The sequence below is a fragment of the Haliaeetus leucocephalus genome, unplaced genomic scaffold (genome assembly GCF_000737465.1).
Source record: "Haliaeetus leucocephalus isolate CR32 unplaced genomic scaffold, Haliaeetus_leucocephalus-4.0 Scaffold702, whole genome shotgun sequence".
Classification (NCBI taxonomy): domain Eukaryota; kingdom Metazoa; phylum Chordata; class Aves; order Accipitriformes; family Accipitridae; genus Haliaeetus; species Haliaeetus leucocephalus.
In genome coordinates this window covers 4298165-4298517 of record NW_010973138.1, presented here as the reverse complement: position 1 = coordinate 4298517, position 353 = coordinate 4298165, and the positions used below count along the sequence as shown (strand labels likewise).

At 76.2% G+C, this 353-nt stretch overlaps 1 protein-coding gene across 1 annotated transcript in view; it reads right to left on the bottom strand.

Annotated features, from left to right (window-relative positions):
- The window catches only part of HLCS (holocarboxylase synthetase (biotin-(proprionyl-CoA-carboxylase (ATP-hydrolysing)) ligase)), a 127841-nt gene extending 127546 nt beyond the window's left edge, over positions 1-295 (bottom strand). The window contains exon 1 of the mRNA XM_010580339.1: positions 110-295. The gene's annotated coding sequence lies outside the window, so the exon portion shown is untranslated. The remainder of the gene's footprint in view (positions 1-109) is intronic.
- Positions 296-353: the final 58 nt, after the last annotated feature.

Here is a 353-nt window from a genome sequence, read left to right as displayed (position 1 = left end):
GGCCGTCGCCACGGCAACACGGGGAGGCCGCTCCCGGCCCGGCCGCCCCCCCGGGCGCCGCCGGGCGAAGCGCCTCCCAGGCCTCAGCCCCGAAGGCGCGGGGCGGTACCTGCGCCTCGTCCGTGAAGAAGACTTTGTTCCCTATCCTGAGGCAGACTCGCTCCTCGGGCGGCACCTGCCTGCGCGGCTGCCGAGCCGGGGGCGCCGGGGGGCCGGCGCAGCAGCAGAAGGTGAAGGAGCAGCGGGAGCGGTGGAGGCGGCGCACGGTGCGGCGGATGAGCGCGGCCGAGCGAGGTCCCCAGCGCGCCCATAGGTAGAGGTAGCAGAGCGTGATCAGCATGGCGCGCGCGCCC